Here is a 27,460-nt window from a genome sequence, read left to right as displayed (position 1 = left end):
CTCCAGGGATGTCCTGTACTTCCTAGATCTTTTCCCTCATCTTCTTGCTCCTTCTCCCCAGCCCCAGCCTTTCATCTCACTGAGGAGAGAAGCTGGCTCGATAGCCAGGCCCACGTGTTGTTCTTGAACAAGTGGTTTCTACTGAATTTTTGTTTCAGCCTCTGTGTGAGCTCAGGGGGAGAACGTGGGCCGAGGGCACTGGTTTTCAATTCTGGTTGCACATTAGAATCACTTACACATTTTTTTGACACCTGGACCCGCTCACCAGGCCAATTAAATCAGAATGTCAGAGTGTGGGGCCTAGAAATCAATTTTAGAAGCAGCTCCCAAAATGTCGCTTCTGCGCTGCCAAACTTGAGAATCACTGCCCTGGGGACCTGAGAGAGAGAGAGAGAGAGAGAGACAGAGAGAGAGAGAGAGAAAGAGAGAGAGAAGAAAGGGAGGGAACAATAAAGATATCATTGCAACAAATACTCAGAGACCTGGCTCTGTTATAAGTGTTTCTGCTGGTTTTCCCACAGGAGTGAATTATTCTATTCCTGGTTTTGTGAGGAATATACCAAGGTCCAAACAAGAGTTGCTGCTATGGGGATGGTTAGGATCAGGTTTTAAATATAGCCTGATATATGCATTCACCGTGAAGCCTAGGCTTTGGTTAGGGACAACTCTAAGACCTTGCTTCCACTGAAGTCACAATTAACGAGCACGCAGCCTTTGTAGATGTGACTTCTGTAATAGAGATGCTTGTGATATAAGGCCTGAATTATTTTGAGGGATCTTCATGCTTCTTTTGACCAGAACAAAGAAGCTTGGGTAAATTTCTCCCTTCATTAGCTCGGTGCTTGTAGGGCACTTGAAAGTTCTGACCTTTCAGTATTCTCTCAATTTCCCACCACAGCCAAAAAGCAGATGCTGAATGGCAGGATCTCAAAGTTCTACAGCCCCATGCGCGATATTGATAGTGTCTGAGGACTTAACTTTGTCTGGATTAACTGTCCTTCCCAGGGGAGGGACTATTTCAGCCCAACGGGATGGCTCTACCTCTCCTTCATCTCTTAGCCCCTCTACCTAATCCCACCCTCTGCTAGGAGTTTGCCTCCAGATCTGTTGATACCTTGATACACTCTATTATTTCTAGATCCATTTTTTGGTCTATCACTTTCCTGTGGAGCTTAGGAATTCATATTAATTCACCACATCTACAAAGTTTTCAAAATGAAGACGTCTTTCTCTTGATGCAGCTCCATCTGATTGCAGTTCCAAGATCTCTAGGCCAAATTCAGTGCGCTGAGTTCCAAGAGGGTTAGTTGTAAGTCATTCATTTACTCATTCATTCACTCATTCTATCAGTCAATCATCAAACATTTATTTAGCAATTATTTTGTGTTTGGTACTGGGAACAGGCTCTGCCTTCAAGGAACTCAGAGACTCAGATAAGGTAATAATACTTGTCCCAGTTCATGTGTATTTTCAATTTTCCGCATATTCTTCTGGACACTTCTTTCTCAAGGGAGTACTTACTGTGGAGTTAATTGCAAGAAACCCCAATTGTCTCTTGATTTTGGAATGTTAAGCATTTGCCCAATAGGATGTTGAGGGGACCTTAGTGCTTTTGTGACTCCAGAAGTTGTCTCCTAGAGTCAGATGACTTTGTCATTTTATTTATATTTAAGGCATTAACTGAAGCCATCAACTGGGAATATTGCATATTTAAACAGCGTGTGGATGGCTCTAGCTTAGGGAGAGTCTATTTCCTTAAATGGATTAAAAAAAAGCAACAGGTAGAAGAAAGTATGTATTGCATAGCATTTATTGTCTCAGTTTAGATTCCTATATATTTATTTGTTCTAGACTTCCTTTATTTTGGACCATTAAGATGAGACTTAGGGGCCGGCCCGGTGGCACAAGCAGTTAAGTGTGCGCTCTCCACTGTGGTGGCCTGGGGTTTGGATCCCGGGCGTGCACTGACGCACCACTTGTCAAGCCATGCTGTGGCGGCGTCCTGTATAAAGTGGAGGAAGATGGGCATGGATGTTAGCCCAGGGCCAGTCTTCCTCAGCAAAAAGAAGAGGATTGGCAGGTGTTAGCTCAGGGCTGATCTTCCTCACACACACACACAAAAAGATGAGAATTAAAAAAAATTAACACACTGTCTAGAATCAAATTTTAAATACCAGAGCAGAAGGGGTCATTTTCCCATTGTCTTCCACAGTTAAAGTAAATTTCTTTCTTGATGCTTCAAAGGAAAATTATTGCTGAGTAGGATTACAGCCATAGAACCATAAGAGCATGTGTTTTAGGTCTAGTTTCTAGAAAATGTAGGTTATAAGGGGACCATAAAAAAGACCCAACTGAACAGAAACTGAGAATTATACCAGTGTGATCCTCTTATTGGGCCATAGGGCCAGAGCCAGACCATATCCTTACTGGGAGTCAGGGGTTCTATTGCAAGTCCACGTTAAATTTGGGCCAGAGAAAAGGACACAGGGGAGGCTGACCTTAGTTTGGAAGAGGAAGAAGGGTAAGTGTCCTTTGTTTCTTTCCTTTTTTTCCTAAACAAGGTTGAGAGTCTATTGGGCTGATGCTGAGGCTGAAAGGCTTTGGTGGAAGGGCATGACCTGCCCTCGGCCAGATGAGGCAGATCTGGAGTGGGGCAGGAAGCTGGGCTTTGAGACCTAAGGCAGAATCTGGCCTGTCAAATAGTTAGGGGAGGTGAAACTGAGCCCTTTGGTGTCAACAAGACACAGATGAGGCTCTAGTCCACCTATGTTAACATCACGTAGTTATTTGTTCTAGGAAACCCTTGCCTGGGAAAGATAAGACTGCATACCAGTAAATAACCTGACTGTTTGCTTCAGGAAATTCCCACTGATCAATTTATCAGAGCCAGCAGTCTGTTTACCAGGGCAAACAGCTTGCTTATCAAACGACAATTTACTTATCAAGATTTGCTTCCCGACTCTCACCTCTGTATCCACCAATCCTAAACTATTGGGTCACAGACCTTACCCAGATCCAGTCAGTTCCCCACCAGGCCTTAACCCACTTGAGCTCGGACCCTGAAGCCCTGTAAATACCCTGCATCTGATTTCCTCCTTCTAAGACCCTGCAGGGCCTCTGTTAAGACGGTTACTCTGTTAAGTAACCATCTTACTGCAGAGCAACCTCCCTTACTGCAGTGAGCTTGAATAAACTTAGCTTTGTTTTATTAACAGATTGTCTGTTGACATTTTGGGGAGTTCAGGAGAGGCCTTTGCCCTTTCTTGCTGTGGAGTAGGACAGGAGGACCAGCGTCCCCTCCGATAAGTCTGGGAGCAGCAGCAGTAAGCTGCAGAGGACGGCTATGTCATGCACTTGTCAATATCTGGCAGGTCATGGGCAGTAGAGGTCTAATGATGAAGACACTAGAAGAGGAGAATCAGAGTGGGGGGACTGTCCCTCAGTGCACAGGTGGCAGGCAGCATCCTGGGATATTCTCAGAAACAGCTGAAGGTCATTTGGGAGAGGGGTGTGAGTGGTAGTGGATTTCTGGTGATTAGGAAAGGACTTGCATGTAATAGTTTGGGTATACAAAAGAAAGTGCGACCTGATTTTGTAGTCCTAGGCTGATGAGGCCAGGGACATATTGGTTATATAAAATCATTGGGTTATGATTGGAGCATTTTCTTTCCTATATAAACTGTGACTTACATTTCTTTCATTTAATGGGTTCTGTATGTATTTTGGAAATGCAAAATGAAAACCTTTCAGAATGGGGTCATTCAGATAGCACTAGAAATCCAAGTACATACACAATATTTGAAAAAAAGAAGATCTATAAATTGCATTTAGGCATTTTTATTTGCTTAGCAGAAAATTAAATCCAATATGCACAAATTGACTGTACCCTGCTTGCAATAAGCAGATTTTTTAAACACAGAAGCAGTAATAGGCAATATGGTAATAAAAAAGTCCCAAAGTATCTCTTTCTGCATACTTATCAGTAAGTATTAGAAGCCAGAATCAAAACAAAACTTGAAATTTTCACAGTGAAACGATGTTTTAAATTAAGCAAGTCACAATTTTCACATCAGCGTTAAGATTACTGGATCATTTGCTGCCCAGCTCAACGCGCTGTTGTCTTCGAAGGTTGAAGCTCAAGTTCATGAAAGGCTAGAGATTTAGTTGAAGTCTTCAAGTCACCTTGTTCCCAAGGCATGACCTTTTATTATTGATTTTGGACATAGGTTGGATAAAGGACAAATTTTCATGATTTGGTAACAAGTGTTTAATTCAAAATGATAGATGGTTTTCTCATCCGTGTTTTCTCTCTGGGTTAGTTCTGGGCTTGAGCAAGCTGATGGATGAATAAATCAAATGCTCTGGGTTTCCAGTCATTTGTTGTAATAAATGAGTTAGGCAAAAACCACGTCAAAGATAAGATGACTTATCTCACGTCAGGATGCTATAAATTACTAAGCACATGGGATCCAGCTGCACACTACCCGGGTCTTAATCAGCCTTCCCAGACCCCCGGCCTTCCTCCCGCCCCTGCAACCAGGCCTCCATTTTAATAACACAATCTCTTCTTGCTTATACGATAAGAACAACAACAAGAGACTGAAGGCTTTCTTATTTCTTTTTTCTTTCCACAGACTCTTTTTGATTACCCTTGTTTTTTTCACTGAACTGTGTTTAACAAAAATATCCCGGGCAGAGGAGGAAAAGAGAAATATACTTCAAGGCCTCTTTTATCCTTCTCTTTCATCTCAACGATTTTAAAGCAGGCTGTAAAATTTCTCAGCATGCCTGGTATTGGCAACACTTTCTCTTGATTTTCACTCCTCTTTGTTTCTCAGCTGTGGCAACCTTCCTCTTGGTCGTCGTCTTGACGTTACTGGTGCGTTTCTTTCTTGGCCATGGAAAACGTTGGTATAATTAAATCCTTTTTTTAATCCCACAGAGGGACTCTTTTTGGGCAGGAATCCAAGGGGGCAGGAATATCTTGGGGAGAAGGAGCTCACCATTGCAAACTTGGTAAGAAGTTTTCTTTCTTGTTAATCAGCTTCCCCACTGGGGCAAAATGAGTAGTCTTCTGTTATAGTCTCCAGGGGACATGGCACAGCCCTCAGCTGCCACCAGGACATTATATTCTGGTAGCACTCATCCTGCCATGGATATGGATATTGAGAAATATTTGGGTTAAAAGATGTTCATTTGGGAATGAAAGTAGAAAAAATACTTTTGAAGCATATTAAGGGTGATTCTGGCAGAAGTTGGGATATCCTTACTGAGTATTAGGGAAAAAAACGAAGGAAACAAATATGAGCACTTGTTGAAATAAGAGGGTGTGAGTTGCACACTGAGAAAGTGGCTATTGCAAGAAAGGCTGAAATCTGTGGGATAGTAAGCTTGCGTATTGAGTTTATGGAATAAGTGCTGTTTAGTGTGAGTTCCTCCAAAAAAGTAGAGCATGAGACAAGGACTTGTGGCGGTTATCTTGGGAAGTGATCACGAGGAATTGGAGCACAGGGCTTGGAAGAGCGAAACACAGAAGGAAGTAAAGCCAAACCAAGAGTGTGTGATTGAACTGGTTACTGCTGGAGGCAACCTGAATTCACCTCTATTAAGGACCCTGTAGGAATCTCATAGAACATGCCCTTAGGATTGATTATCCACCAAGACATGGAAGATGGAATCATTTACCTACCTGCTCCTGTTCCACACTGGTCAAGGGTTTCCCTAGGTCAGTTTTTCTCAAAGTGTGCTCCTGGGACCAGCAGCATCAGTGGCACCTGGGAACCTGTTAGAAATGCAGGTTCTCAGGACCCACTCTAGACCTGCTGAATCAGAAACCCTGGGAAAGGGTCCAGCAATCTGCGTTTCCACACGTCCTCCGGGTGACTCTGATGCATCTACAGGCTCTCAACCTTTAATGTCCATCAAAATCACCTGGAGAGCTTATGTAACCACAGATTGCTGATTCCACCCTGGAGTTTCTGATTCAGTAGGTTTGGGATAGAGCTGAAGAATTTACATTTCTAGCAAGTTGTAAAGTGATGCTGAGGTTAGTCCAGGGGCCACACTTTGAGAAGCACTTCTCTAGGGATGTTAACTCTCCTGCTTTTCAAATTTCACTTGGCAGCCTCTGGCAGGTGTCCAACATAGCTAAACCCTGGGCAGAAGGAGTGCTGTCAGGTGTTGCCTGCCCCTGGTTGGTTGCTGCAGAAATGGCCTAAGCAAAATGGTGAGACATGACAATATGAACCAGAGCATAAAAGATGTCTGGCTTTTTTTTTTTAATACTAAAATTAATTTGTAGTATGCTATATTAGGAAGGAAAAGAGCATTTGCTCTAGCCCTCCACAGACCATGTGGAAATTTGCAGGAGTGACTTAATTTTTAAACCAGACACTGCTTCTTCCTTGGTGTGTCCTACTGTGTTTTAAATGGTCTTTCTGGTGCTATATGAAGATTTGTATGTCTGCATCTATAGCGAGAGAGAGGATTTGTATAATGTGTTATATAATGGCAGGGGCTGCCATGATATTCATTGGGCCATTTGCCATTCCTGGCTTACACTGTGGACTCGAAGAAAATCCCTACGGTGAGTGAGTCTAGAGCAAGGCAATATCACAGGGCCTACAGCTGAAATCTAACCCAATATTAATGGTCTTAAAGTTTTGCGAGTTAGTTCTATTATTCGTCTTACTTGCTGCAAGGGGTTTCCAAACTTGACTGTGCAAAACACATCGTCTGCAGAACTTGTCAAAGAAACAAATTCTCAGCCTGCCCCCATTCTTTGCAATTTGCATTCAGTAGATTTGTGTTGGTGCCCAAAATCTACATTTTTAAACAAGGTCCCTAGGAAATGTTGGTGCAGGTGCTCTAAGAATCACGTTTTGAGAAACACTATCTTCCTGCTCCTGGTATTTACCTTAGGAATATTGTAGGACCTCTGAATGGAACTGAAGGCTCTGAATTTAGAACTAATTTATAATGTAACAGTATCCTTTCTTGTATTTGCATTAGAATCTGGCAGGGACTCTGATTTACTTTTACATAAAAGAACTCAGAAAACCAAAACAAAAATAAACTTGTTATATTTAATATATAAAGAGCTTTTATAAATCAACAAGGAAAAGATGAACACCTTATTAAAAAAATGGGCAAAGGATATGAGCAAGTAATTTATATGAGCAAAATAATTCATAAAATGAGAAATTTAAAGAGCCAAAAAAATATGAAACTAGTTTAACTTCTCTAGAAATAAAGAATGAAACAGCATTGAAACACCATATTCTACCTTTCAAATTTACAAAGGTAAATATTTGACTACCAATTTAGTGCAAAGAGGAAGGGATAAAAGGCATTCTTATGTGTGTGAATTAGTGCAATCTTTCTTGAAAGCAATTTGGCACCATGTGTCAAAAGCCATTAAAATGTACACATCATTCAATCCAGCAATTCTGCTTATAGTGGTGTGTTATGAGGAAATAATCAGAGATTCAGAATTATTTGCATAAGTAATGTTGCAGTGTTATGCATAATAGTGAAAAATTTGAAATACTCTAAAAGTCCAACAATGTGAGGAACTGGCTAAACAAAACATGGCATATTCATAGGTAGTTTACTTTGGGAAAAGTTCATGATCTATTAAGTGAAAAAAGTAGGTTACAGTCTAGTTGTGTAGTATTATCATAATTATGCAAATATACCATATATTGATAGTGCTTTTCTTTGGATAGTGGGGATGATGGGTGATTTAAATCTTCTTCATTGAGCTTTTATGTTTATCATATTTTTTCTAAAATCACTTTCTCATAATTAAAAATGGATTTAAAGTGGAAAAATGATATATTTTCAATGACATGCTGTTTTCAGTAGCTTATTTCTATTTGAATTGCTTTTCTTTTCTCTCTAAATGCTCTCCCTTGGTGACCTCAAGCAGTCTCAGCTTTAACACCATCTCTAAAGATGAGACTCCCAGATCATATCTGCAGTATGAACCTCTCCTCTATCTCCAGACCCCTAGTCTGACTATCTGCTTGACTTTTCACTTGAATATTTAATAGACATCTCACAACTACTGTTCCTACCTGAGTGGGAACTTCCTCCTTCTCCGGCCCTCCACTCATCGATAGATGCACTTCTATCCTTCCAGGTGCTCAGACCTGGAATTTTGGAGGGGTCTAAGATGCCTCGGTTTCTTTCACTTACCACATAGGATCTACCAGCAAATTATACTGGCTTTAACTTAGAAATATATCCAGAATCTGACCATTTTCACAAACTCCACTCTTGTCACCCTGGAACAAAACGCCGTCTTCTCTCTGTTGGATCACTTCTCTGGCCCCCTTATTGGTCCCTCTGCTTCTACCTTTATCTCTCATTAGTTTGCTCTCAATGCAGCCACCAAAGTGATCCTTTGATCTATATGACAGATAATGTCATTCCTCTGCTCAAAACCCTGCCCAGTTTTACTTGGAGTAGAAGCCAAGGTCCTTAGGGTGGGATGGCCTACAAGGCCCTACATGAATTGGCCACTGCACCCCACTCCCTTCTGACCTCACTTCCTATTGCTCTCCCCTTTGTTCACTCTGATTAAGTCACACTATCCCTTTCCCAGTTCTTGAACAGGCAGGCACGTTGCCCCTCAAGGCCTTTGCACTTGCTGTCTCCTCTGCCTGGAAGGCGCTCACTCCAGATATCTGCTCCGCTCAACTCAGTGAGCCTCATCTGGCTGCTGGACTGAAAATCCTCTTCCTTGTACTTTCTGTTCCTCTTACAGAATTTGCTTTTCTCGAAGCACGTACTTATATTTTAGTGATTTTCTTCTATCTCCCCTCCTCTGCTACTTGAATATAAACTCCATAAAGGCACGGATTTTTACCTATTTTATTCTCTCTGACATCCCCAGAACCTAGAAGAGTGCCTGGCTAATTTCTTGTTACCAGTCACCTAGGTAAGAGTAATAATAATAATGAACCCCCTCTCCAAAAAAAAAAAAAAAAAAAAAACCAAAAAACTCTTTTTTGGGCAAAAATGTCATTTACACCAAAATTGTACTAAGTTTCCTTATTTTAAAAAAACCACACAAATGACATACTATGTATTTATCATATCTGGCTGTTAAAGTTTTAAATAAGATATTGTGATTTCTGACACGCAAATATCCAGAGCAGAGAAGCAGCCACTCACTCATTTTGATTTTCAGGAAGAACTCAGACCTTGAAAGTGAAGAGTCCTGATCTCTTTGACCTTTCGGGTTTTAAGTGGGAGGCATTGGGGAAAATTGTAGTGGAACAGTTCGTATTTGGAAAGATAAAATCTTATTGATTGCAAATAATAAGAACATCCATCATTAACTAGATTTGGATGTATCTCTTTATGTGTATTTAGGAACTCAAATTAAGGGTTGTTTAGGTCGCTGATTCTCAAATGGTTTTATCTACAAAGCAGGCTGGCCTCCGCATTTCTTGCTTAATTACAGAAACCTCTCTGTCATGTCATAAGAAAAGAATGTGTATATCTTGACCTTCCTTGCCTCTGTGATCCATCCAGAGTTCCTTGAAATGAGCACCGTTGACTGCAGATCTGTGACTCCTGACCCTAAAGACGAGTTGGGCTGAATATGAGACCGACAGAAACATTTGAGCATAAAATACAGGTATTGTCATAATGTGTTTCATCAGTGGGGACTAGTTGGAACATTCTCTCCTATAATCATTCTCTTGGTTTAGTTTTTGTCTGTTGTGAAGGCATGGAGCAAGCATTTAGAGTTCTCCATCTGAAAAAAACACTGATTGCTACATTCACTAAATGAATGTGACGGTTAATTTTATGTGTCAACTTGACTGGGCTGTGGGATGCCCAGATATTTGCTCAAATATTTTTCCGGGTGTTTCTGTGAGGGCGTTTTTGGATGAGACTAGCATTTAAATTGGTAGACTGAGTAAAGCCGTTTGCTCTCCCTACTGTGGGAGAGCCTCATCCAATCCCCTGACGGCCTGAATAGAACAAGAAGGCTGACCCTCCTCCAAGTAAGAGAGAGTTCTTCCTGCCTGATGGCCCTGGAACTGGGATATTGGCCCTTTTCATGCTTTCAGATTTGAACCGAAATATCGGCTATTCTTGTGGCTTGAGCCTGCCGGCCTTTGGACTGGACTACACTATTGGCTCTCCCAGGTCTCCAGCTTGCCGATTCACCCTGTAGATCTTGGGACTTGCCAGCCTCCATAACATAATCATGTGATCCAATTCCTTATACTAGATCTCTATCTCTACCTATATCTGTATCCGTATCTGTATCTGTATCTGTATCTATCTATCTATCTATATATATCTTATTGCTACGGTTTCTCTGGAGAACCCTGACTAATAAAATGGACAATTAGATTTTCTAGTATGGTTTAGGGTAGACAAAAGATATTTCCTCTTGGGTGAAGTGCCAGTGATGATAACAATACTTGGCTCATTGTACCTTTAAATATTTTTTTTTTTTTTAAAGATTTTATTTATTTATTATTTTTCCCCCCAAAGCCCCAGTAGATAGTTGTATGTCATAGTTGCACATTCTTCTAGTTGCTGTATGTGGGACGCGGCCTCAGCATGGCCGGAGAAGCGGTGCGTCGGTGCGCGCCCGGGATCCGAACCCGGGTCGCCAGCAGCGGAGTGCGCGCACTTAACAGCTAAGCCACGGGGCCGGCCCCTGTACCTTTAAATATTAATATACCGTCTCTTTGGGTATTTCAGCAGCCATTGTTAGCTCCTCACGCAAACCTCCCAGCACCACCAGGGGGCTTTCTCTGGCTTGTAGGAATGTTCTTGGCCTGTAGTCCTCAACCTGTGGCAAATAGGATTTGGTGGGTAAATATCTGGTTTCATGACCCCTCCGGTGGAACAACCCTGACGCATTTTCTACATTGTTCCCCAGAGGTTTCCAGCAGGACTGAGCCTTAGTTGCTGGAGGGGTAGACTGTTCCTTGAAACCTGGTTAATTTGCTTCGTTCCTTTCCCTATCTTACTTCCTGGCTTCCCTCCTGATTCTTCCTGGGGTAGCCTTGAAAATACACCGTGCACATTCACATTCTTGACTCAGGCCTGCTTCTAATGGAACCCAACTTAAGGTGGGGATCATTTCAACTCTGAAGGCTGATGACAGAGGCCTTTAAGAAGAATTACTTATAAACCACAGTACCACATCCATCCTTAGTTTATTAAACAGCAACAGATCTTCACTGAATGCCTACTATGTGTCTTAATTATGAAGTTCTTAATACATTTTTTTAAATAAGTTGTTCATTGATTTTGTCATGGAGCAAAAAGCCTCAGATAAATGTCACAGAATAATTTTGTTGCATATGCATCACCTTTTATTTCCTGTCTTTACGAAATGATGACTCATGTGACTAATACAGGTGTCTCAGTGGAAATGACTCTACCTGTAATCCTCATCCAGGGTTCTAAGTGTTTAAAGATAAAGCATGTTTTGAAAACCACAAAGACGAATAATAAACTGAATCCAGTTTAATGGCTCTAAAACCTTGTTTGTGAATTGAATATCAGATTCCTTTTAATTAAGGAAATTGCTTTTTGAATGTCTGCTTCTTCTCTTATAAATTTGGAATGAAAGAGCAAGTTGTAACCACCTATGTTAATGTTTTTGTAAATTATGTGTCATCGGCAAGCAATTTTAGGATACAAATGACTTTGTTTTTGCTCAAAAGAGGCCTTAAATGGGCATGATAATGATAATTTTAATGATAGTAGTTAAAACTTGTTGAGGGCTTATTCAGTGCCAGGCATCGGTCAGCTGTTTTCTGTATATTATTATTAATCTTGACAACAGTTTGCAAGTAAAGGTTTTTTTTTTTTTTTTTTGATTCTACCTCCGTTTTATAGATGATGAAACTGAGCACAGAGACATTAAATGATTTTCCCAAAGTCATGCAGCTAGTGTCAGAGTAGAAATTAGAACCCAGCTCATTCTGATTTCAAAGCCTGTGTTTACTGCACAGCATGGTGCAGAGGTCCTCAGGTCCTGGACTGCCAATTCCCTGTACGGTCCTTGTGTTTCCACTGCTATCAGCTCTGTTCTTCTCTGCTGAAGGAAATTTATCTTTGAATCTATACTGTGCTGTAGATATTTTTCACAAACCATCCCATACAGAATCTACTGTTATTGTAAATTCTTACAACTCCTGATTGTTTTCCATAGCCTGTGTTCTCTGGAGAGTAAAAATCACTATGCTAATTGCCTTGTGGTGAAGTTTGATTGATGAATAGGTAGTTTTAAAAAATTGGTCTAGGCCATTTGCCAGGTGCACTTAAGTCTGTGTTAGTGTTCGCTGATTTGAGAATACCTGAATTATGCTTCCTGCAGGTGGCTGCTTATTACAACTTCAGAAAGGAGATGCTCTTAAACAGTTTTATCATGCCAATTCTCTCCTCAAAATTCTTTCGTGGTTCCTCATTGCCTTTTGAAGAAAATCTAAACACCTAACGGGGTGTTTAGAGACTGCTAGCTGTTCACCAAAAACTTGTCTCCTTTTCTTCCTAGACACAGAGCTGGACTACATTTCCCAGCCTTCTTTGGAATTAGGAGTGGCCATGTGACTGAGTTCTAGCCAATGGAAGGAAAGGAGAAGTGATATATATCATTTTGGGGCAAGGCTTTTAAGAAGGGGCTAAGGCCCCTCCACATAATTTTTCTCTTTGTGACTGCTGCATGCAGAAGACAATGAGGCCCTAAGGCAGGAGTTACCAAGCTTTTTCTGAAAAGGACCAGATAGTAAATATTTTAAGCTTTGCAATATGGTCTCTGTCAATACGAATCTTTTTTATTTTTATTTTTTTATGACTCTTTAAAAATGTAAAAGCCATTCTTAGCTCACTGAAGTACAAAACCAGATCATGTCTCTTAGCTCGCCTCTGCCCTTAAGGATGGTGGAGCCACAAAGTGGAAGGACCCTGGGTACTTGAATCACCATGTGGAAGAGAAGTACCCACTAAGCTAGGAACTTCTGCTAGAAACTGTTACATGAATGAAAAACAAGTGTTTACTATGTTGGAACCTTTATGCACATTGGGACTTATAATCACAGCCTACTCTACCACAACTAACGTTTTAGGATTGGGCCCAAGCTTATATCTCCACATACATTTCCCCACGTTTTTTTTAATGCTTCCTGCATGTTGGCCAAACTGGAACACTGTCTATTTCTTTAGCATATACTCTAATTTCTCATTTTCATGCATTTATTTTTGTGATTTCCATCTGGGTATAAAGTTACTCCATCTTATCCCTGTTCTTTGAAATCCTTCTTTTCCTTGAAGACCTATCTCAAATGCCACTTCTTCTAAGAAGTCTTCCCTTGAACTGGCAGAAATGTTGCTTTATTTTGGGGGTTTTCATATTTCATTTTAACTATCTAACAGTTGTTATGGCTTTCTGCCTAATTTTATAGTTGTTTGTGTACATGCCTTTATCTTTCCTGCCACAGTGTCAGCTTCAAGAGGTCATCTTGGATAAACCCACCACATAAAATTTGGCACATACAAGTGCACCTCACTCAGAGGGTAGGATGCATAATTAAGCCTTAAGGCAAAAATTGTGCATAGTCAAAAGTATTCTTGATAAATCTCTTAACCAGGCAATAAAGAGCAGTGTTGAGTTTAGGGACCATGTACACGACAAATATTTTATTTAAAAGATTAGATGATAATCATGGCAAAGAGATGCTCAAATGTGGAGGAAATCAGGACCAGTTGCTCTCTGAGTTGCATATGCTCACTGAGTGGAGTGGCGGGTGGGGTAGCTGGCACTCTTTGTACAGGGGTTCTTGTTTCTTGCTGAATGTATACGTTTGAATTCACCTTATTTAGATACCCATAGTGGCATGACTTCAATAAATTTGTGACAATTAAATGGTTTAACCATATATTTTCTTCTTGTAATAACCATTTTGAAAGAGTCATTTCTTTTGGCAACTTCACTTAAAAAAGTGGAAGAAAGAGGCTGCTGGGTTTGCCCTTGAACTTCTGAGCAAGAGCAGGGTGCTGCAAGATAACTCCTGGATAAACTCCAGGGGAGAAAGACTCCTGGGCTCTGTGTCTGTCCTTGCTGGGGAAAACACTGATAAACAGAAAGCGAAGAAAAAGCCAAGTTCAAACTGAGTGTCTGTATCTCTCTCAAAGTACAATGGAGATAACACTAAAACACAAAATGCTGTGTACATGTTCCTTTTGAAACAAGCCCTTTCTTTTAAGGTCCATTAACATTGTTCATGCAGATTTCTATAGCATTTGCTTAAGATGCTGTGAGGAGCCGAAAGGGACCTACTTGGGGAGCATCAGTTTCAAACCCCTTAGTTTATTTCTTTGATGTGCGTGTTGTAGATTGGAAAGTTTGAGCTTCCCTAAATTAATGGAATCATTAGCCCCAGAGACTGGGCATCTAGGAAGAGCTAAGGACACCTGAGAGTTGCTGGTTGCTGGTCCTCAGACTGACTCTCTCAAGCCAGGTGCAATTATTTCCCCACTTTTAAGTTCTTGATACCCTAAACAAACACTGTGCAATAGCACTTTCTGAGATGACGGAAGTGTTCTGTATCTGTGCTCTTCGTTATGGTAGCCAATAGCCACATGAGCTATTGAGCATTTGAAATGTGGCTAGTGCAAATAGAGATGTCCACTGGATTTCAATGACTTAGGGAAAAAAAAGGTCAAATATCTCATTAATAATTATTTTTATAATGGCTACCTGTTGAAATAATGTTTTGGATATGTTAGATTAAACATAGCATATTAATAAGACATTTGTTTATTCTCATTATTTTTTAAATGTGGCTACTGGGAAATTTAAAATAACCTATGTGACTTGTGTATATATCTATTGGACAGAATTGCTCTAGAGGATGCTGCTATTGATTGTACCAGAGTGACATTTTTATACTTTGCCTTCTCCTCTTCGAAATCCCTCAGAACCAGATGCCAACAGTAGAACAAATCAGAAGCCTTTTGAACCTCAAAATAGAAATAATATTCTGGGCACTGTGGGCTTATATGTGTCCTCATGCAGGGGCTTTGACAAATGTGATGCTACATCATTGTCCTTTAATAACGAGTCATGACTGAGATACAAGGAGTTTATGAAACGATCACAGGGCTATTCAACACGCTGCGTCCACAGCTGGGACTGTGTATTTCTTGTACTTTTCACCTTATATCTTTGTTATTGCTTCTGAGATATGAATGTGCTAACTCTCCAACTGACATTTGTGCTTACGTTTAATTCAGGTAATATTAATGGAACTATTTTTTCTTTAAATTTCATTAAAGTACATAATTTATTATGTTGGTGAGCCACTTAGATGTGCTGACAGGTGTGGTGAGTACAGTCATCCAAACATTGCTTTTCTGTGATGTGAGCATTTCTTAGGTATGGATTCTTTGAAGCTATTGATTTTTCTGACTCCTTAAAAATCTCAGGTATTTAGCCTGGGATATTTGCCTAATGAAGTGAGAAAACTATAAACTAATACCATTCAGAAAAGGAAGTTACTGAAAATGCACGTATATGTTTTAAAAAGTGGAAAATATACATTTTGGGATAATCTGAGCTAAAGGAGATATAAAGTGAAAGATCTTTTTTGAATCAACTTATCCCCCAAATTTTCTCTACTTTCCACTTCCCATGGAGGATTTGCATGGAGAGTCCTTCTAATTAACAAGGAATGGAATGCTCCTCCAGTGTGCTTTTTGGTGTTCTCCAAGGTATTTAGGTAGGTTCTTTTCTTTTGAAAAAAAATCTCTTTTCCTGCCAACTTTGCCGCCAGAAACAGTCTCCCAGAACTACAAGAGATTTTCTGAATGTTGTAAATAAAAGCCCCAATTCTTGGATCATGTCTGTGGATATAGAAAGCGCCTCTGGGAAGAGCACAATTGGCTATTTTACCCATTCTTCCCAGTGGGGAAAAGCAGGATGAGGGCTGTCTTGAGAGCTGGTTGTGTGTAGAGAGTACTTAGTCATCAGTATTTGTAAAGCACCTTGCTTAAACCTCTCAGGGACATTTTTTTTTTTTCTTTTCACAATCTGAAAAAGATGGTGGAGTTAATAGTACTGGGCTAGAATAAAGAATAAATGCACACGATGTCATAAGATTAGGGACTGACACATAGTAAACAATAATAAATTCTCGTTTTAGTTTTCCCTTCTCTCCCCAGTTATTGGGGGTAGAAAGTCTTTAGCCCACTTCTTGTGACCTTGAAATCTGTGTCTGATCTGCCCCACCACTCATCTTTCACCGTAGAATGTCATTTTTATTATTTTTAAGCTATTTTTGCCTTAACATGTTACTGTGCTCCTGTAGGAATCCCTGCTGGGGTGACGAAAGTATAGCTCGGTACCAGTAAATTACAATGAAACATGGAGACTCTGAAATAGCAAAATGTCAATGTTTTCTTACTGGAAAAGTACACAGATTTAGGGTTACCCTGACCCTATGAATGTGGCATAATTACACAGGACCAAGACCTGTTCAGGGTGATAGATTGGATGGTCCCACTACTAGGATGAACCAGTATTTCCAGATCTGTGTTAAATGAAAGAGTCAGAATGAATCAGAACATGGCAATATGAAAGATTTAGTCTTTCATACATACACATACATGTACACACACATACACACCCCCCTCTCTCATGTGATTCTCATAAACTAAGGGCATTTCGTAAAATCATGACAAGTGCCAATAAAAATATAAAGCGCTTTTATTACATTTATAGACATTATAGCAATGCCTTTCTACTTTATTTGAATGCATAACATATATTATTTTGAATATTTATAGAATTCTGTTGCTCATTCAAAACCTAAATTCTCTTTATTAAAAAATTTATAGACATATCTGCATTTTTTCCCTTTTTTTTCTTTTTTTTTGGTGAGGAAGATTGGCCCTGAGCTAACATCTGTGCCCACCTTCCTCTATTTTGTATGTGGGATGCTGCCACAGCGTGGCTCGATAAGCAGTGCTTAGGTCTGCGCCAGGGATCCGAACCTGCTAAACCCAGGCCTCTGAAGCAAAGTGCATGAACTTAAACTCTACACCACCTGTCTGGCCCCTTTTTTCCATTTTTTTTTAATGGGTATGAAGGAGGGCGTTGTTTTTCCTCAGAGTTTCTTCCTGTTTGTGTGAAGTTCCATGTGTTAATCCTCTCTGATCCCGCCTGCCTAACCGCTTAGCTGGTCAAGGAATCTCTGCACTTTTTCTTTGGGCTAATGTGAGTCTCATTGCAGCCACGACTGTGTGACATGCATATTTCATCAAGAGAAACAGGCCAGCAGTTAATTAGGTGTTTCTTTCTACCTGCTGTGAAATTCAGAGACCAGGTTTCTTGCTTTTTTAAAGTGCTGCTGCTCTCCTGATCTGGAGGAACGGGAGATAAATGAGGGCTAAGTATCACTCACTCACTCGGGTTTACTCTGAAGTGCCTTTTCATGAAATGGCTGTTATTCACAACCGTAGATCACGGTGCAGCAGCTTCACATTTTAAAAACCTTTTACTGGAAGCATTTTCAGCTTTCTCCTATTTCTCAGTCAAGAATGATTATTTGCCGAGCACAAGAGTGAAGCTGCCCAGGTCCCAAATCATTTTAGAAAGAACAACATGAAATGACATTTTTCAAGTGCTAGACGTGCAGCTCAAAGGAGAAGGGCAACTTCACTTGGGAGAAGATAGTGTGAGAAGAGCAAATAGAATATTCTCCTGGAGGAAAAAATCTACTCTTTGTAACCGAAGAACTCTCCAAATCGAACTATAGCTTCAACGAAGATGAAACAAAACAAAAAGATGTGCTGTGGCTCTTTTGAAATTTGGCTCAGAAATGCAAAAATATTTTCTGCTTAAAAAGATAAAATGACTACATTAAACTAATTTACACTTAATTGCAGAATTTTGTCATCTCAAAATGAATCTAGAGGTGTTTCTGATCTGGAATGGTTAAAAGAAAAACATTGAAGCTAAGAAACATGCTCTAGCAAATAGATAATTTCAAAAATTTAGAAAACGTACCCCCCATTTTTTCCCCTGTTAAGTTATACTCTGATATCTTGGATTTAGCTGAAGGGGAATACAGTATGAAAGCCTAACAAAATTACCTTGACTTTGAAAATTGACTTTCTAGGGTGAAAATGAAATCCTTTGGGTCTCGGTTCGCTCGCCGAGTCAGCTGGTACGCAGCTGTTGGTGACTACACATCTTAGCCTGATAATGCACTGAGAAGGGGATCAATAAACCTGACTTTGAGAAATACAACTCTTTCTCCCCCTGCCTCTCTTGACCAAATAAATAAGTAAAATAAAAATTGGCCTTTTGGCAACCTAGATGCAAATAATTCTTTTTGGTATTTCACTAATTTATCTTAAAAGGTAGGTTGCTGACATGGTGTGACAGCATAATTCTCCTCTAGGACCTTTTCTCATTTGTAGGGAAATCATAAGACTTTCCTTTGAGTATGTTAGTGTAATTTTTAAAAATGAGATCGAACACGGATATTTCTTTCTTGCACCACTTTTTCTGAAAACCTACGGGCTCCCTTTTTTTTCCTCCATCAAGCTATGGGTCTTTCCTTACCCACTGTGACCTCATTGATCCTATTTGATGGTTAGAATAATGATGATCATGATAAGGAATAGAAGCAGCTAAGTCTTAAGCGCTTACTGTGGGTCAACACTGTGTTAAATGAGTTACGTAGATTATCTCTGTAAGCCTGAAAATGACTCTACTGGTTAGGTACTGCTATTATCCACATTTACAGGAGAGTAATCCGGGCTCAAGGAAGTGAAATCAGCTCACTGAGGTTGTACAGGACAAGATGGACTCGAGTTGGACTTGAATCCATGTAGGTGGACTCCAGAGGCAGTGATCTTCACTCCCATATTGTTCTGGAGTTTTGAATTAGTGCAGTATAAACTCTTTTACGGCATTTTGCTCCACCGCATTTGAGCACAGTTACTAGGACGAGGCTGAGTGGGCTTTTGCCAGCTCCAGGACCAGCATTAATGAACGGATAATGGCGAGCGGTAATGAGTACAAAACCAAGCTTAGCATTGCTGGCTTCTGCTTACTTTGCAGTTACGATGCTTGTTTGACAATTACAGGCAAAAGTGCTTGGAAATAACTGTTCTCTGATGCAGGCAAAATTCCCCTCCTATCTTGTTTATAGCATTAATGAGCTTAGGAGGCCCTTTGTGGCTATAGAACAGGGGATAAAATTTAGCTCAATCTCATCCTAAAGAGTGAGTTGGTTAAAGCTCAATTATAACTCTGTCTGACTTTTAAGAGTATTTGAGGTGAAACTTTGAAGAGCAAATCACTATGGTTATTCAGGGACACTCTGTAATTTCCTATTTGTGCTCTAATTTCATCACCATCATCATTGTCATCCCATCATAGTCATCATCACCTCTACATAATGTTCTCCTAGAAAGTTGACTTCATAGCTGCAGAAATAGTATAATACTTGACATATAGCAGGTACTCAATAAATGTTTATTAAATAATGTGGAATCAACAAAGGAGGTTGTTGAGCACCTCTTATGGGATGAGCAGCATGCTAGGAGCTGTGTGTTCAAGCTCACATTTAATCATTATCAACATCCAATGAATAGGTCCTATTATTATCCCCATTTTACAAATGAGGAAGCTGAGGCACAGAGAAATTAAGCCACTTGCTCAAGTTCACTCAGCTAGTGAGTGGGAGAATTGGGGCTTGGCCCCAGGCCTGTTTGACTCCAGAGCCCATGATGCTGTATTACCCAATATCATCACTATACAGATCATTTTTCTCATCTTAGAGCTCTTCTAGAAAGTACAGCTTACGCTCAGTTGATCTGGGTATCATAAAGAAAAATGAAGGTCCAGCAGTACTGGTTTGAAGAACCAGATGAAAGCAGTACTGCCTCTGTGTTTTAAAAGCCTTTAAAGTTCTACTGAGAGTGATCTGCCGTGATAAATACCAGCAGTGGCTTGAAATCTTCCTCTGGGTTGTAATTCCAATGTTGTTTCTGAGAAATTTTCCTGCTAAAGGAAATCAGTAATGGTGAACTCCTTTGGGAAGATTTTCCACATGCAGAACATTTTCAGAATGGGAAGTCTCAGAGATGTAGACGGTAAACTGTGTCTCCTAAAAAAGCCAGACTGAAGAAGACGCTGTGCTGCTTGAGGACACTACAAACAAATCCCACTGCAGCTCCTTTCATCGCAGCCCTTTTACTGTAGCCTCGTCCACATGTGTCTTTATTGAATTTTCTCCTGTGAACTAAACTCTTTGGGCTCACATATATCTAAGGTCTGACTTTGGAAGAGGAGCTAAGCTGCTTTCTCTCACCTAATTAAAAAGAATTTGTAGGTAACAGGGAAATGCTTTTATTAAATCCTCATGGTCCCGTCAGAATGGCTATAATGAACAAGACAGGAAACAACAAGTGTTGGAGAGGATGTGGAGAGAAGGAAACTCTCATACACTGCTGGTGGGAGTGCAAACTGGTGCAGCCACTATGGAAAACAGTATGGAGACTCCTCAAAAAATTAAAGATAGACCTACCATATGATCCAGTTATTCCACTGCTGGGTATTTATCCAAAGAACGTGAAAACACCAATGCGTAAAGATACATGCCCCCCTGTGTTCATTGCAGCGTTACTCACAATAGCCAAGACTTGGAAGCAACCTAAGTGCCCATCAGGGGACGAATGGATAAAGAAGATGTGGTATATATACACGATGGAATACTACTCAGCCATAAGAAACGATGAAATCCAGCCATTTGTGACAACATGGATGGACATTGAGGGTATTATGCAAAGTGAAATAAGTCAGAAGGAGAAGGTCAAATACCATATGATCTCACTCATTAAGTAGTAGATAAAAACAACAAACAAACACATAGAGACAGAGATTGGATTGGTGGTTACCAGAGGGGAAGGGGGGAGGGAGGAGGGTGAAAGGGATAATTAGGCACATGTGTGCAGTGATGGATTGTAATTAGTATTTGGGTGGTGACATGAGAAAATGATGTATTCCATGCAGAAATAGAAGTATAATGATGTACACCTGAAATTTATATAATGTTATAAGCCAATGGTACCACAATAAACCAAAAAAAAAAAAAAAAAATTCCTCATGGTTGCTTATCCAGTTAGCTAGGGAACTCTAGCTTCCTCAGTACACTGCTACAATTTTGCATCCTTTGCATTTTAGTTTTAGAGAGATGTTCTTAATTCCTTAAACTCTCTTATGAGTATGAAAGCTGTATGAGAGTCACTGAGGTTGAAGAAGGTACTGAAAACATGTGATTTTGGTACTATACATTTTCCTGGGGTGCATGCACCCACTCTCTCTTCCCATGTATTTATTTACTGTATTTCCACACGTATATAATACATTGGGCAGAAATTTTCTGAGTCTCTCGTTTAAAATATATTTATTTGGATTAACAGAAAAAGAAGAAAGTCTGTATCGTGAAGGAAAAGAAATGACACTCTGAATTTGAGGTGGGAACCTGAGGTTATCTTCAATAAATGGTCCATAAAGGAAGAACAAAATGTCTTCCTTTCTTCCTCAGTGTGATTAACATCTTCAGTGGTAACTATCTAATATTTAATCATCCATCTGGAGTCTTGCAGCTGACTCTGAATTTTGTAGTTTTCCAGATGCTACCTCTCATTGATGGTGTCATTTTCCTTCATTGAAATGGTGGAAATTATAACTAAATACTTTTGTGGTTAAGTTGTTGTTTAATTGTCTATTTCCCACCCCCTACAAATTGAGAAGTTCCAGGCGGAAGAGCTGAGCTCTGCTGTTCACCATTGTGTTTCCAGTGCCTGGCGCTGGGTGTCTTAGGTGGGATCCCCAAGAAGCAGAGCCAGAGGTGGGGATTCTTGTGCAGATGAGTTTTGAAGGAGTGCTCTCTGGAGAAGGGATTGAGGGAAGGAGCGAAGCAGGGTCTCAGCTGGAGATGAGCTTCAGCCTGATTCCATGGGGAGCTCATTACTCCACAGAGCTAGTCTTGCCTTAACTGAGGTAAGGGGCTGGCCCTTTGTTTCCCCACGTTGTCCATTGGTCTTGAGCTTCCCCCAGGGATGGGATTTGCATATACTTCTGGACAAGGCCGCTCTTCTGCTGAGAGCAATTCTTTAATACTTTGACAGTGGCTTTGGGGACAAAAGTGCAACTCTGCTGGATGTCTCTGCTTCATCTTTCTGTGATACTGTTAACTACCTTCTGCTTGTTCATGACTTTTGCTGCAGGCTTGTTTTTTTTTTTTCCCCCCTGAATGCTTCTTAGCTTCTATTCTTATTTATTCTACACTAATGACCAACTTGACTCATCTTAACCCATTTTAACATCATTGCTTTTCCTTAAATCATGACTTTTGCTTTATTACTTCTTGCTACTGTATTTGTAACTCTCCTTATAACACACATTTAAATTCTTCAAGGGAGAGAAAAACTAATTGGGTCAACCAGTTGCCATCCAAGGGTGATGGTCACTGTTCATTCATTTATTCATTCACTCATTTAACACAAGTTTATTGAGTAACTATGGTGAATCAGGCACTATGCTAGGTGCTAAGGCTACACTGGTGAACAAACCAAATGTGGTCCTTGCCTTCAGAGTGTTTAGTAGGGAAAATTCAAGTGCCTAGACCTCTGCCTAAGGAACTCTTCAGAAGAGGATTGTGGACCTTGCCCAGAAACTGTGATGTCTCAGACATGCCCTCAGCCCCCAACAGTTGGCTTTCATGGTCTTTGTAGAATGAACTGATCCTAGATATCGCGTCTTGGTTTTGATATTTGCCTCACCCTTGTCCCCTTTGCTTAGTCTTGATTCCAAGTCTCTGCTCACTCCTTCCACACCCTCATTCCAGGAAGGATAGGTGCTGAGTGTGGCCACTACTTCACTTTTGTTGCAGGGGTTACGATGTCACAAAGTCAGGTAATCCTCTTGGAAAAGTTGCAAACAAGGCCATCAGTAATTATTTTAAACACACTTTTAGTTGCTAAATGGATAAAATGAGTTTGCGTAGCTCAAGGACTCGGTAATGGAGTTTTTCATATATCATAGGGTTGAAATCAACAAAGAATTTTCTGTTAAAAAATCATTAAATACTGACAGCTTGGCATGAGATGTGAATTATGTTAGTAATCGATCCCAGAAGAGGTGGGTTGTTTTTTATGTTATTTGTTGTTGTTGTTGTTTTTTAATAGTGGGGGATACCTCTCTACTGATATAACTTCTGGCTATCTCATCACTAACCAAAATACACACATGCACAAAGAAATCAATTCTCATGTCTAGAGATTGACTTTTCAGCCCAGTGAGTGGATAGCTTGGTTCTCAGATGCCTCACATTAAATGTCATCAGCTACTTGGGCTTTAAGTTGTGTGTCTTTCTACCTTTTTCTCTCAGTACTAACATTGGTCATCTTTATGATCCTTTTGAAAAGGTGGTGGTGCATGGAAGAATATATTCCAAATTTATAACTAGAGAAATATTAATATGAGAGGGCTTTACATTTTATACACTTAAGAAGATTCTTCATTAAAAGTGTGTTGTGGGGCCGGCCGGGTGGCACAGTGGTTAAGTTTGCACGTTCCACTTCGGTGGCCTGGAGTTCGTGAGTTCGGTTCCTGGGAGTGGACCTACTCACCGCTCATAAAGCCATGCTCAGACAGTGTTCCCCACAGGAGAGCTACAACTCTACAACTATGACACACAAATGTGTACTGGGGCTTTGAGGAGAAAAGAAAAAAAAAAAGAGGAAGATTGGCAACAGATGTTAGCGCAGGGCCAATCCTCCTCAAAAAAAAAGTGTGTTGCTATGCATGCACGTGTTTAATCCATGCTAAAGGAGTAATTCTTCTGAGTGAGCTTAATTTGGAACTGATGAGACAATACAAGTCACTAATTTTGTCTACATCTCAGGAAAAGTGTTTTAGTAAACAACTATAAAACTGTATCCTAAACCAATCAGCAACGTTTAATAACTGGCATAGCGGAACTTTTTTTTTAATAGAGAGGTGAGTCATCTTGAGTGGAATTCTTAAATGGAATTATTTGTATATAATGTAGGGAACTATTCATAGTCGTGTTTTGGAGTTTGAGAGAGTTTCTAAGCCAAGTAACTCTTCTTCCATTTAGGTTTTAATACCATTAACTGAGTGTCATATTTCACAGTGAATTGTAAAAGCTGGAAAATTTGATTTAGATTGTTCTTATTACATCCAAATGACTAAGGGGTTATGGAATAACCTTAAATAACTCTATATAAAAGTTGCTTTTACTTTATTGATTCATTTTGTATAGTGAAAACAAAAAAGGGTGGAAGCTAATTCTGATTATGCTGCAAAGAGCTGTCTGACCTTGGGCAATTATTTCCATTTCTTTGGGCCTCAGTTTCCCCATAAATTAAATGCATGTGCTGTATAGAGCAGTGGTTTACAAACTCTGTTGAGAAGAAGGATCATTTAGGGAGTGTGTTAGAATGCAGTGCGCTGGGCTCCGCTCCCAGAGATCCTGATCTACTAGACTTGACCATCTACCTCCCTGCTAGTGTCTGTGCCCATATAAGCTGACCCCTCTCCTGAGAGTAGGGATCTCAGTGCAGGGCTAGTGCAGGGTCAATCCTCCCCATGTGCATGGCGTTCTTATACTCTAGTCTCTATTATCTACTGAAGGAAAGGGCTCCAGCAATTATCCTCTAACCCTCATGTACCATCATTTTCCCCCTCTCCACAGACTCATACACACAGCTCACAAATACGTTAATTTTTTTTATCTTAAAACTGTCCCTCTGGACTTCTCTTCCCCCTCTAGTTACAAACCCTGTCTTTCTTTTCCTTTACTAAAGGAATACATTAGTCCCAGATATTTCACATAAGACCATTTTTATTCTCTTTTTATACCTTGAAGATCATTATATAGAGTAACAATATTTTATTTATGTCTAATGATGGAAAGAATAGCTAACATTTATTGAGCGATTGTTATAGTCTAGATACTTTCTGAGTGCTCTACCCCTGGCAATTCCTTCAATCCTCACATTATTCCTATGGAGTGATAATTTCTTTTGGCCTTTGACTATTTAAGTCAGTCCTCACATAAACACTTTACTTTTCAAGATCAACTTAAAATCATTTTGTCAAGTTTCGAAATAAAATCCCATTGGAGTTTAGATTGAGATTGCGCTAAGCTGATAAATTTGTGTTGGGGGCAATGGCATCTCTATGATATCAAGTCGTACCATCCAAGAACATTTGTTAACACAAATCTCTCTCTTTTTTAAACAGACTTTGTTTTTTAGAGCAGTGGTAGGTTCACAACAAAATTCAGTGGAAAGTACAGAGTTTCCATATGTTGCCTGCCCATACACATGCACAGCCTCCCCTACTATCAACATCAGAGGGTATATTTGTTATAAGTGACGAACCTATGTTGATACATCATCATCACCCAAAGTCTATAGTTTACATTAGGGTTTACTCTTGGTGTTTTTATTCTGTGGGTTTTGACAAATGTATAATAACATGTATCCGCCATTATATTATCATACAGAATAGTTTCACTGCCCTAAAAATCCTCTGTGTTCCACCTATTCAACACCCCCCCCATGCCTGGCAACCACTGATATTTTAAATGTCCCCATAGTTTTTTTCCTTTTCCAGAATATTACATAGTTAGAATCATACAGTGTGTAGCCTTTTCAGATTGGCCTCTTTCATTTAGTAATATGCATTTAAGTTTCCTCCCTGACTTTTCATGGATTGATAGCTTATTTCTTTTTTAGCACTGAATGATATTCCATTGTCTGGATGTACCACAGTTTATCCATTCACTTACTGAAGGACATCTTAGTTCCTTCCAAGTTTTGGCAATTATGAATTAAGCTTCTGTAAACATCCATGTGCAGGTTTTTGTGTGGACATAATTTTTCAACTCATTTGAATAAATACCAAAGAGCATGATTGCTGGATTATATGGTAAGAGTATATTTAGTTTTGTAAGAAACCACCAAACTCTCTTCTAAAGTGGCTGTATCATCTTGCATTCCCACCAGCAATGAATGAGAGTTCCTGTTGCTCCACGTCTTCACCAGCATTTGGTGTTGTCAGTGTTCTGGATTTTGGCCATTCTAATAAGTGTTTGGTGGCATCTCATTGTTTTAATTTGCAATTCCTTAATGACATATTATGTGGAGCATCTTTTCATATGCTTATTAATTGTCTCTTTTTAATTATTTTTGTTAAGATTATGTAATTCTCTCCATGTGGGTTCTGCATAGCTCCTATTACGTTTTGTGGCTGATTGTTTTTCTAAACACGGTCACAATATTATTTACCATGCCATACCCTTTTGTAGAATCTTGCTATGCCCCCATCAAGAGATAAAGCCTAATTCCCCTCCCCTTCAATCTGGGTGGGTTTATGACTCACTTGTAACCCAGAGAATGCAGTGGAAGTGATGCTGTGTGACTTCTGAGGATAGGCCGTAGAAGGCTTTTTCTTTCCATAAAAGACTAGGCCATGATGCAGCTTTTCTTGGTTAGAATACTTACTCTTAAGGCCTTCAGTTGCCTTGAGGCTGCCATTTTGTGAGGGATCCTGAAGTAGCATGTGGAGAGACTGCCTGTAGAAGCCCTGAGACTATAATAAAGAGAAAGAAAGAGATACCAGCCCGTAGCTGTTCCCACGACCTGCTGCTTCAGCTCCAGTCACTATCTGACTGCAGCCTCAAGAGAGACCCTGAGCTAAAACCTTCCAGCTCAGGCCTGTCTAAACTCCTGACCCTAAGACATCATGAGAGATAATAACATGATTGTTATTTTTGCAGGCCACTAAGTTTTAGGGATATTTATTTATTTATTTATTTGTGAGGAGATCAGCCCTGTGCTAACATCTGCCAATCCTCCTCTTTTTTTTTTTTTTTTTTCTGAAGAAGACTGGCCCTGGGCTAACATCCGTGCCCATCTTCCTCCACTTTATGTGGGACACTGCCACAGCGTGGCTTGCCAAGTGGTGTGTCAGTGCACGCCCGGGATCTGAACTGGTGAACCCCGGGCCGCCGCAGCAGAGCGCGCGCATCCAGCTGCTTGTGCCACTGGGCCGGGCCCTAGGGATATTAATTACATAGCAATAGACAACTAGAACAAATTTATTATGAAATTTTTAACTTTTTAAATTGTTAATGCAAAATTTTTTTGAATTAAACTTTCTCTTTATTTTTGTTTCTATGATCATCCTTATCTTTTGTAATTTTGTGTCTCATGCAACATGTGCGTTTCCACGTTATATAGTGTAATGATACCACTAAACTGCTTTTCATTTTCAGAATTTGGACTTGTATCTCTCAAGTAATGAACACACAATTTGAGCTATTTTTCATGGTGACCTGCCTCCTTGCAGTTACTAGTTGAGTTT

General features: G+C 40.0%; 1 long non-coding RNA gene across 2 annotated transcripts in view; it reads left to right on the top strand.

Moving 5' to 3' along the window:
- The window catches only part of LOC147916989 (uncharacterized), a 109,894-nt gene that overhangs the window by 13,724 nt on the left and 68,710 nt on the right, over positions 1–27,460 (top strand). Inside the window, exons 1-2 of one of the 2 annotated variants that reach the window (XR_015552178.1) lie at positions 4,892–5,016; positions 9,544–9,649. This is a non-coding gene — a long non-coding RNA (uncharacterized LOC147916989). Of the gene's footprint in view, positions 1–4,891; positions 5,017–9,543; positions 9,650–27,460 lie in introns of those variants that run through there. The other variant, XR_015552177.1, reaches the window with a different exon arrangement.

The sequence above is a fragment of the Ceratotherium simum genome, chromosome 5 (genome assembly GCF_057802395.1).
Source record: "Ceratotherium simum simum isolate JZ-2026a chromosome 5, ASM5780239v1, whole genome shotgun sequence".
NCBI classification, from domain to species: domain Eukaryota; kingdom Metazoa; phylum Chordata; class Mammalia; order Perissodactyla; family Rhinocerotidae; genus Ceratotherium; species Ceratotherium simum.
Note: the sequence above shows the minus strand (reverse complement) of the source record. Positions and strands in the feature narration are given on the sequence as shown.